The following is an 8,915-nucleotide window of genomic DNA, read 5'->3' as shown; positions in this document are numbered from 1 at the left end:
AATCAACCCTCAGTTTATTCTCAGTTTTTAAGAGTCTCTTATGGTTTGGCTCTCTCCCTCTCTGTAACTTTTTTTTCCCCCTTCCCCTCCCTCATGGTCTTCTGTTAAGTTTCTCAGGATCCACATCAGAGTGAGAACATATGGTATCTGTCTTTCTCTGTATGACTTATTTCACTTAGCATCACACTCTCCAGTTCCATCCACGTTGCTACAAAAGGCCATATTTTATTCTTTCTCATTGCCATGTAGTATTCCATTGTATATATAAACCACAATTTCTTTATCCATTCATCAGTTGATGGACATTGAGGCTCTTTCCATAATTTGGCTATTGTTGAAAGTGCTGCTGTAAACATTGGGGTGCAAGTGCCCCTATGCATTAGCACTCCTGGATCCCTTGGGTAAATTCCTAGCAGTGCTATTGCTGGGTCATAGGGTAGATCTATTTTTAATTTTTTGAGGAAACTCCACACTGCTTTCCAGAGTGGCTGTACCAGTTTGCCTTCCCACCAACAGTGCAAGAGGGTTCCCGTTTCTCCACATGCTCGCCAGCATCTATAGTCTCCTGATTTGTTCATTTTAGCCACTCTGACTGGCGTGAGGTGGTATCTCAGTGTGGTTTTGATTTGTATTTCCCTGATGAGGAGCGACATTGAGCATCTTTTCATGTGCCTGTTGGCCATCCGGATGTCTTCTTTGGAGAAGTGTCTATTCATGTTTTCTGCCCATTTCTTCACTGGATTATTTGATTTTTGGGTGTGAAGTTTGGTGAGTTCTTTATAGGTTTTGGATACTAGCCCTTTGTCTGATATGTCATTTGCAAATATCTTTTCCCAATCCTTTGGTTGCCTATAAGTTTTGTTGATTGTTTCCTTTCTCTTTATCTTCAAGAGGTCCCAATACTTCATTTTTGCTTTTAATTCCCTTGCCGTTGGAGATGTGTCAAGTAAGAAATTGCTGTGGCTTAAGTCAGAGAGATTTTTTCCTGCATTCTCCTCTAGGGTTTTGATGGTTTCCTGCCTCACATTCAGGTCCTTTATCCATTTTGAGTTTATTTTTGTGAATAATGTAAGAAAGTGGTCTAGTTTCATTCTTCTGCATGTTGCTGTCCAGTTCTCCCAGCACCATTTGTTAAAGAGACTATCTTTTTTCCACTGGATATTCTTTCTTGCTTTGTCAAAGATTAGTTGGCCATACTTTTGTGGGTCAAATTCTGGAGTCTCTATTCTATTCCATCGGTCTATGTGTCTGTTTTTGTGCCATGGACCATGAATTCTTTATAAAGCTCTTTGTATTTTTTTCCAGAAATTTCTAATTATCTTTGGCTTGCTTTTTGAGAAAAGTGACAAGCCGTTATCATATCTCTAAAGTCTTCCTGGTCCTTAATCACACTGTTATGAAAGACTCCCCTTTCTTCTTAGAGCCCTCTGACACACCTTTTGTTTTTTCCTAATTTGTCCTGATTGCCTTCTTGGCTGGTTCCCTTTTTACTTAAATTCAATGTACTCCTCTTCTTGGATTTTTTTTTTTTTTTTTTTTTTTTTTTTTTTTTACTGAAGTACATCTATGGCAGACACAGAGATTTGCTGCTAGATTGATTGCCTTTCAAGAAAGAACTGCCCAGCTGCAGAGAGGATAGTTAACTGAGAGCCTCCAGGTGTTACCTCCTTTAGGGTCTACCTCAGCTTTCCAGAGAAGGTATTCAGCCTTTGGGCTATGACTGAACAAAGTGATGGTCTGAAAACCTAGTCATTCCTACCCAATTCAGGACTCCTCTGAAGGGAAATCTTTGCTCTGCAGGTACCAAGCCTATCAGGTCCACATTGCTGCCTAACTACCCTTACCTAATACTGTGTCCTCTCCTTTTCCATTCACAGATGTTACTCCCCACTATAATTTTATACTCTAGTTCTGTGTCAACTCTTGCTTCCTAGAGAACCCAATCAGTATAACATCTTCAAGTAATGTTTATTTTTTTGTTTTAGAAAGGAATCATAGGATTTAAATTTTATGACACCTTGCAAGTGTGAACTATTTATTCTCATATGTGATTGCTACTTTGATTGTTTATACAGTTCTGGGTTCAAAATTATTTCCCCAGAGAACTTCAAGAATCTTGCTCTACTGTGTTCTAGCATCCAGTATTGCTGATAAGAAATCTGATCAAAATTTGATTTTCATTCTTTTGTAGCTAGCCTGTTTTTTGTTTGTTTTGTTTTGTTTCTTTCTGTCCCCATCTCTGAAAGCCTAGGCTTTCATCTTTATCCTCAATGATTTTACATTTCACTAGGCTATCCAGGCATGGTTGTTTTCTGTCACAAGTAACAGAGTCAGAAATCACCCACCATCTTGGCCCTCTTGGAGGGTGTTACTCTGGTCTGGCTGACTGCTGAGGAAAGAGTGCAAGAAGGGGATACACCAAGAAGCTAGAGTTTCTCCCACAGTGCAATGATGGCCATGACCGTGACCTCTGCAAATAATCAACCCCTTACTTGTCACCCTTGTAAAATGAGAAGAAGGTAAGAATAAGATGGAGGCTCTTTCCTTGGAGACTCATTTTGAAAGTTCTGTCAACAAACTTGGGAGAAGGCCTGCGACATATGGCCGCAACTTCCCACAGAGGTAATTTTTTTAAACTCTCAGGAATACTATGTAACTTGAGACAAATATTAGCTTGTTACCTGCAAAAATGCCAAAATGTTCACTAGGAAACAAAAATAAAACCCACCATCATTTTGTTCAAATTGTCTGTACTTGTCCCCCCCCCCCCAATTTTTAGCTTCCTTTAACTGTTTATGTGCCTTTAAGGAGACTGCTTTCCCAGTTAAAAACTAGTCCTTTCTCCTAATCCCACATTTTCTCCTCCCTAACTTCTATCTTCCTGAATTTCACATTTTTTTTTTAAAGCTTTTACTTTTGGAAATTGCTATTTTCCTTGAGCAAATTTAAGAGAATTCTAAACTACTCTCCAAAAATAAGATCAATAACTTCAAAATAAAAATCCAATGTATTCAAACCAACATTATGCCCTCTCCGTTAAAAGACCCTTGAGGACAGAATCCAAGTTACTCCATGGTTTTTATGCTATGCTTACAACCTAGGAGGGGCTCGATACACTAATTAAGATGAAATGTAAAACAGGAACCGAATCAAAAATACCTTAACTTTCTTTCGTCAGCACTGTCAGGGCGTGTGCGTGGGCAGTTTTTCTCGTGACTTTGGTGACTAAAGTCTTCAATTATTTTACAAGACCCGACGAATGAAGCTACTGCAGAAGCTGCCCTGGCACTTCAACCAGCTTCCTCACGGGGACAGCGGGCTTCACTTGTTCCCTAACCCAGCTTCCTACCTGGAGTTCCTGAGCGGCTGATCTCCCCAGCTTTCCCCAGAGCCTCCCCCCGCCCGTGTCGGAAGCGCTCTCGCGGGCAGTTAGCCCCGCGGCCGCGACTGCCTCTCCTTAGTGCTCGAGAGAGTTCGACGGGGCGGCACTGGAAGCGACGCACAACAGATTTCTGGACTCGAAGTGCAGTAAAATACTCTCGGCATTTGTGACTTGAGGAACCCTGAAGAAGTAATAATCTTTGCTTTTAAAAAAATCATTGTGACAAAAATGCCGAGCCAGGCAGGAGTCGAACCTACAATCTTCTGATCCGTAGTCAGACGCGTTATCCATTGCGCCACTGGCCCTCCACACAAGGAGAAACCGAGGGGACATACAGATTAGAGTGGTAAGGCCACACTCGGGCAGTCACTCCCAATATAGGGTGGTAAAGGAAAAGTAAAGGAAGGTGGTGTCGGAGTTGCTGAGTCTTGGTACCACTAGCTCTAGGACACACGCATTGGGGGTCCTTTCCGGGGTCTGTCAGGATCCCACGAAGGGAAGCCAGGTTGTATTTCTGCGCACGCGTGAAACAATACACAGGCATTCACTCCCTTCCCCTCCCCGTCCCGGAGTACGCATGCTCTATTCAGTCTCTAGCCCGCAGCTGTGCTCGCTCGGGTTCTTGAACATTGAGTCTCAAGGGGCACGGACAGTTTGCCCGTCCCTTCGATAGCTCAGCTGGTAGAGCGGAGGACTGTAGCTGACTTCCTGGCAGGAGACATCCTTAGGTCGCTGGTTCGATTCCGGCTCGAAGGAGACAAGTATGCTTTTTGCCAACTTTCTACGATTTACGGCCCTTTCCACGGGTCTCCTTTCCTAATATAATATTCCAACGAACACTTGGAGATTCTGGTACTTTCGCTCCAGTTTTGGCCTATGGCAGCAACCCCCGTATGAAATATTTTGTGAATTACCCAAGCGGGGACGTGCTGTCCTAGTGACAAGCGCCGAAGTGAGTCTGCGCTCTGCGGAGCGGCTGCCAGGTCCCGGCCTTCTGCTCCTTTCTAAATCGTCGTTGGCGTTTCCCGAGTCCCCTGAGCATACAGAGAAAGGTCCCGAGCCAGCCAGCCGCCTGCTCTTTTCCTCAGAGCTCCGGGGAGAGGGGGCAACTCGAACGCACTTTCCAGCGGCCATGAGAAGATGGGGGTGGGGGGGTGGGGTCACCAGAAGGATACCTTGTGATGGGCAAACCTGGGAGTCGGGAAAGAAACGCGGTAGAAAGCACACGAAGCTTAGAAAATAAGTAAACATTATAAAGAAAAGTCGGCACTCTGCCTCCCCGCTCCCTTCGATAGCTCAGCTGGTAGAGCGGAGGACTGTAGGCCCTGATGTCCCTAGCCATCCTTAGGTCGCTGGTTCGATTCCGGCTCGAAGGAGAGTGTTTATTGATTTTTGTTACTTTGGCCTCAGCTGTGACGCAAGATCAAGAACGTGATCAAGAAAAACATTTTTTTCATTTCTAAATGCTCTGACCTCTCTCTAGGGGAAGAGATAACCGGCCGTGCCCAGCGGTGGGGGATTAGCTCAAATGGTAGAGCGCTCGCTTAGCATGCGAGAGGTAGCGGGATCGATGCCCGCATCCTCCAGCCTTTTTCTCCTCATTCCGTGTAATAGTTTTTCTTTCGATTCTCATTCAACTCAAGTAGAACTTGAAATCAGCTCTCAGGCAAGTGAGAGACAAGGCGAACTTGAGGTTACCGTTTCCTAAAACTCCCCAGACGAGGGATAATGGGTGCTGACGGAGTTTATTCTTACAACTTAAAATTTTTAGACCCATTTACTTTGGGAGGTTCACGAAATTGGTTCTTTTTCTGTCCAAAAATGGCTACAGATTGCAGTCCCATCTGTTCCCACTTTGTGATTTGTACTCGATCGCTGCACTTCCAAGGACCCATCTGATACTAAACTGCCCGGATTTAAGGGGGGACTGACAGAAAAACAACGCAAAAAACATTGAGCTTGGAAAAGGACGCTGGCTACTTTCAATTTAGCGTTAAGCCGAAGCGAGAAGTATTCCGCTCCACGTCAACTTTCAGTGAGGTGACCAACTCTGGGCCGATCTACTAAGGTAGGATAAAGATACCTGAAGAGAGGTGAGGAAGCGGAAGGGTTTAAACCTAGAAGCTGGCTACTGAAGGAGGGGTTCTAATGCCCTTTTCCTCCTGGGGAGTAACTGTGGAGAGCTGGAGACCAGCACTGAAAAGGAATTAAATGGAAAAAAGTTCTACTTAGGGCTGATTTTGAGCATAGTCTAGTTTGTTAAAGACAAAACAAAAACAAAATAAATACACACACACTCACTGAAAGATTCAGAAGTTGAGCAGAACACACAGAAAGGCTTTTCTGGAAATATATGCTCCCTATCCTAATTTACTAGAATATAGCCTTTAAAAAGCTGTTGAAACTATACTGTGGTTCTCAACACAAAACATAAATTTAAAAAGACAAAGGCAGAAATACTATCTTTTTTGAGGATTACAATTAGTAAATGATAATTCTTTTATCTCATGTTCATTTTAGGGTTCTAGGCAACCTGTATTTTTTTTGTACTAATGTATACAACCTGCTGCATTTTATTGGTATATCTTTCATTTTCTAGGGCAGTCTCCATTTTTATCTCACTTTACTCTTTTCAATAAAGTCTTTAAATTGAATGTATAGTGATTCGTTTAAAATATATCATTATTAAAAAAATAAATAAAATAAAATATATCATTATTTTCATAAAAACAAATTTATAAAGTAGGAAAAGGAATCCTTTTATCAGATGTTAGGTCTCAATTTCCAGTTGAGATTATGAGTACTCTAACTGGCTGACTGGAGGAGCTGACAGTGAAATTATAAATGACTAAAAGATCAAGGAATGGGTAATAAGTGGAAGGAATGCTCTCCAAATCCAGGTGGGAGCACATGGTTAGGGCAGGTGAGCTGGGTAAGAACTCAAACATCTCAGGATCAGCAACTTAGGTATGGAATGGAATTCTTATTAAAAAGTCTAAAGGGGGGCACCTGGGTGGCTCAGTTGGTTAAGCATCTGACTTTGGCTCAGGTCATGATCTCACCGTTCATGGGTTGGAGCCCCACGTTGGGCTCTGTGCTGACAGCTCAGAGCCTGGAGCCTGCTTTGGATTCTGTGTCTCCTTCTCTTTCTGCCCCTCCTGGGTCATGATCTGTCTGTCTCTGTCTCGCAAAAATAAATAAATGTTTAAAAAAAATTTTAAGTCTAAAGGTATAAGCTGAGAGGCACTATTGCATAGTGGTTAGTCACATGGGCTGTGGAACCTGATGGCCTTTCTTGGCTTTCACATTCCCTACCTAGTTACATTGGGCAAGTTGCTTGGCATCATGGTACTTCAGTTTCCTCATTTGTTAAATAGGGATGATAATAATGATACCCTTATTACAGTGCCTAGTACATAGTGAACACACTGTAAACATGAACTGTTGTCAGAGTATGTTAACACTACCATAAAGGGAAGGCCTGGAGGGAATATTCTGAGGGTTTGCATGTGTGTTTATATAAATATATATGGGAGTACAGGAAAGAGATGCTTGGATCTACTGTGGAGGGAAAGTAGGACAATTCTAAAAATACAAAATGATAGTTAAATTATGTTGTGACCATATAATGGAGTATATGTAGCCATTGAAATTATACTTATTAAGAACTATTTACATGGGAAATGTTAATCAAATGCTAAGTTAATAAATTGCATACAGGGCAATATAAATAATAACAATATAAACAAGCATTAATTTGTAGAAAAGACTGAAGAATGAATTGAAATGTTAATAGTAGTGATCTTTGGATAGTCGCATCACTGTGATTTTTTTCTTCCTTAAAAGTTTAAAATATTTTCTAATTTCTACAGTACACATTATAAGCTTTAATGGAAAATATAGACACATTTAAAAAAATTAACAGCTAACAGCACTTCCTGTAAACCAAGCACAGTTCTAGTTACTTTACTTGTATTAACCCATATATTTTTCTCATAAAAAAAGCACTAGGCCCAGATGGCTTGCATGGTGGATTCTACCAAACAATTAAGGAAGAAATAATACCAATTCTACACAGACTTTCAGAAAATTGAATAAGAGGAAATGCTGTCCAACTTGCTATGAAGCCAACATTGTCCTGATCCAAAACCAGGCAAAGACATTATAAAAAAAAAGAAAGAAAGAAACCAACAGACCAATATCCTTCATGAACATAAACGTAAAAATTTTAGTCAATTAAATCCAACAATACAAAAAAGGAAAATACAGCATTGACCACATGGGATTTATTTCAAGAATACAAGACTGGTTGAACATTCAGAAATCAACAATTCATCATAATAAACAGACTAAAAAAGAATAACCACATGATCATCTTAGTTTGATGCATAAAAAGCATTTGACAAAATTCAACATCCATTCCTGATTTTTAAAACCATCAGCATGGGGCGCCTGGGTGGCTCAGTCGGTTAAGCGGCTGACTTTGGCTCAGGTCATGATCACTCACTCCTGAGTTTGAGCCCTGCGTCGGGCTCTGTGCTGACAGCTCATGGCTCAGAGCCTGGAGCCTGTTTCGGATTCTGTGTCTCCCTTTCTCTGACCCTCCTCCATTCATGCTCTGTCTCTCTCTGTCTCAAAAATAAATAAATGTTAAAAAATAAATAAATAAAACTATCAGCAAACGTGGAAGGGAACCGAACTCCTTCAACTTGATAAAGGGCCTCAATGAAAAACACACCCTTAACATTATACTTATTAGTATGAATGCTTTCCTCCCAAGATCAGGAACAAAGCAAGGATATCCATTCTGAGGTGTCTAGCCAGTACAATAAGGCAAGAAAAATGAAGTAAAAGGCCTCTAGATTGGAAAGGAGAAGTAAAACTATCTCTATTCACAGATGTCTCATTTTTTAAAATATTGATTACATGTTAAAATAATAGTTTATATTTTGGGGGGTTAAATAAAATATATTAATAACATTAATATCATTTGTTTCTGTCTTTTAATGTGGCTATTAGAAATTTATAATTATATATATATATACACTATATATACATATGTATACACATATATATACGTATATATACATATACATACGTATATATACGTATATATATGTATGTCACATCTTATTTCTATTGGATATTAGGTCAGAGAGGTAGGTAGGGGCAGATCATGTCAGGCCTTAGAGACCACAATGAGGATTAATATTTTTATCCTGTGGGTAATATGACCATTAGTGCAATTTAAATAAGGACTGACATATGAGAAACAGATTGCAGAAAACAAGAGTGAATTCAGAAAAATCAATCAGGGGGCTGAGGTGGAGGGAAGGTGAGAAGGGTTGTGTGTGCTGAAGGTGGAGTCAAGAAGGGCCTGGAGCCTATATAAGTTCAGACATGGCCATTGGGAAGGCCTTAGGCTAAAGGATTTATTTGTTGGGACTGTCACTATTTATTTCTGGCATTTGAATTATGCCAAGAAATGTTCAGAGGAAAGTAAAATATGTTAATTTTCTAATATATCCTGAGA

The 8,915-nt window shown here is 40.7% G+C and overlaps 4 non-coding genes across 4 annotated transcripts; 3 read left to right on the top strand and 1 right to left on the bottom strand.

Moving 5' to 3' along the window:
- Positions 1-3,614: 3,614 nt before the first annotated feature.
- TRNAR-ACG (transfer RNA arginine (anticodon ACG)) lies at positions 3,615-3,687 on the bottom strand. The gene has a single exon. It is a non-coding gene; the product is annotated as a tRNA-Arg (tRNA).
- Positions 3,688-4,045: 358 nt separating this feature from the next.
- On the top strand, positions 4,046-4,138 carry TRNAY-GUA (transfer RNA tyrosine (anticodon GUA)). The gene is made up of 2 exons: positions 4,046-4,082; positions 4,103-4,138. It is a non-coding gene; the product is annotated as a tRNA-Tyr (tRNA).
- A 529-nt stretch (positions 4,139-4,667) lies between these two features.
- On the top strand, positions 4,668-4,758 carry TRNAY-GUA (transfer RNA tyrosine (anticodon GUA)). The gene is given in 2 exon segments: positions 4,668-4,704; positions 4,723-4,758. It is a non-coding gene; the product is annotated as a tRNA-Tyr (tRNA).
- A 137-nt stretch (positions 4,759-4,895) lies between these two features.
- Positions 4,896-4,968, top strand: TRNAA-AGC (transfer RNA alanine (anticodon AGC)). The gene has a single exon. It is a non-coding gene; the product is annotated as a tRNA-Ala (tRNA).
- The last annotated feature ends 3,947 nt before the right edge of the window (positions 4,969-8,915 follow it).

The sequence above is a fragment of the Panthera uncia genome, chromosome F2, assembly GCF_023721935.1.
Source record: "Panthera uncia isolate 11264 chromosome F2, Puncia_PCG_1.0, whole genome shotgun sequence".
In the NCBI taxonomy this organism is placed as follows: domain Eukaryota; kingdom Metazoa; phylum Chordata; class Mammalia; order Carnivora; family Felidae; genus Panthera; species Panthera uncia.
The sequence above is the reverse complement of the archived record's forward strand: the minus strand, read 5'-3'. Positions and strand labels throughout refer to the sequence as shown.